Here is a 2,308-nt window from a genome sequence, read left to right as displayed (position 1 = left end):
AATCCAATCTCTTCTTCTTCTTCTTCTTTTACCTCACAGGGTGTCTGTTGTGGGGAGGGGAAGGGAAAGGAGATTGTAAGCCGCTCTGAGACTCCTTTGGGTAGTGAAGGGTGAGGTATAAATCCAATCTCTTCTTCTTTTACCTCACAGGGTGTCTGTTGTGGGGAGGGGAAGGGAAAGGAATTCGTCAGCTGCTCTGAGGCTCCTTTGGGTAGTGAAGGGCGGGGTATAAATCCAATCTCTTCTTCTTCTTGAAGATGATTATCATATGACCTCTTGGTCGCCTCCTCTCCAGGCTAAACAGACCCAGCTCCTTCAGCCTTTCCTTCAGCCTTTCCTCCTTCAGCCTTGGTCTCCAGACCCCCTCGCCATCTTCGTTCGTTACCATCTTGCAGTCCGCTTGCCAGGAAAGGCTGCCCACTACTGGCCCCGCTGGCAAGGAAACCTCACGGCGCTGCTTCTGCTGCACCCCGACCTGCTGACAGTAGGCTCGGGCCACCCGTCAGATGGAGCACACTGGAAGACGTGGGCCTGACTTCCCCAAGGGATGGGGGACAGAGGGGCCGGCACGGAAGTGGACCTAAGACCTGCCACGGCACTGTTTAGTTATATCCCAATTTTCTCCCCGGTGGGGATCCAAAGAGCCTTAGGACATGGTTGTCTCCTCCTCCATGTAATCATTGTCACAACCACCTGACAATCAGAATCATAGAGCTGGAAGGGACCTCCGGGATCATCTGGTCCAGCCCCCTGCACAAGGCAGGAAATTCACAAATACCTCCCCCTCCACATCCGCGGTGACTGCTGTTCCACACCCAGATGATGACCAAAAAAGCCCCCAGAATGGCTTCCCGACCCCAAAGTGGCAATCAGCATTTCCCTGGGCGTGTAAGGAAGGGCCACGAGAACCAAGCACTGCGGCAGCCCTCCCTCTCGTGATCTGCTGTCAGAGGGCCATCGAGCCTCAGTTTGAAAACTTCCAAAGAAGGAGAGCCTGCCACCTCTAGAGAAAGCCTGTTCCACTGAGGAACCCCCGTCAGGAAGTTCTGACAGAGAGCCTGTTCAGTGTAGTGGTTAAGTGCGCAGACTCTGATCTGGCAGAACCGGGTTTGATTCCCCACTCCTCCACTTGCAGCTGCTGGATGACCCTGGGCAAGCCGTAGTTCTGATAAGAGCTGTCCTTGAAAAAGAGCAGTTTCTGTCACTCAGCCCCACCTACCTCACAGGGGGTCTGTTGTGGGGAGGGGGAGGGAAAGGAGTTTGTGAGCCGCTCTGAGACCCCTTTGGGTAGTGAAGGGCAGGGTATAAATCCAATCTCTTCTTCTTCCTAATGTTTAGCAGAAAACTCTAGGAAGAACCCTATAAGGTAGGCAGATAGAACTGACTGAAGGTCACCCAGCAAGCTTCCGTGATCGGACCGCAAAGGGCCATTGATCCTAGTCCAACAGCCCATCTCCCAACGCTCACCAAACAAGCGTTCAGGGAAGCTCATGGTTAGAACAAGACAGGAACGGCCGTTCCCGCAAAGTCTGTCCCTGGCACCTGGCACTCAAGGCTACACTGCCGAGAGATCCTGTTTTCAGCTAAAATCCGCCAGGCTCCCAGGGCCCTACGGATTTGCCCAGTCCCTGTTTGAAGCCATCATATATCCTGAGGCTGTGACTTCCCCATAAATGACAACAGGTTTCTTTTGGTATGTCCTGAACCTACTGCCCTTCATTTCGAGATCCTAGCATTTTGTGGAAAGATACACATTACTCCCCCTGCCACATACACACACCAGTTTGGTGCTGAGAGCTAGTTCGGTGATGAAAGCCAGTGGTTAGGAGCACGGACTAATCTGGGAGAACCAGGTTTGATTCCCCACTCCTCCACTTGCAGCTGCTGGATGACCTTGGGAAAGCCATAGTTCTGTCAGAGCTCTCTCAGCCCCACCTACCTCACAGGGTGCCCGTTGTGGGGAGGGGAGGGGAGGGGAAAGGAGTTTGTCAGCCACTCTGAGACTCCTTTGGGTAGTGAAGGGCGGGGTATAAATCCAATCTCTTCTTCTTTTACCTCACAGGGTGTCTGTTGTGGGGAGGGGGAGGGGAAGGAGATTGTCAGCCGCTCTGAGACTCTTTTGGGTAGTGAGGGGCAGGGTATAAATCCAATCTCTTCTTCTTCTTTTACCTCACAGGGTGTCTGTTGTGGGGAGGGGAAGGGAAAGGAGTTTGTAAGGAGCCGCTCTGAGACACCTTTGGGTAGTGAAGGGCAGGGTATAAATCCAATCTCTTCTTCATCTTTTACCTCACAGGGTGTCTGTTGTGGG

Source organism: Gekko japonicus, unplaced genomic scaffold, assembly GCF_001447785.1.
Source record: "Gekko japonicus isolate JY-2015 unplaced genomic scaffold, Gekko_japonicus_V1.1 scaffold3166, whole genome shotgun sequence".
Lineage (NCBI taxonomy): Eukaryota > Metazoa > Chordata > Lepidosauria > Squamata > Gekkonidae > Gekko > Gekko japonicus.
This window is presented reverse-complemented; position numbering follows the sequence as displayed.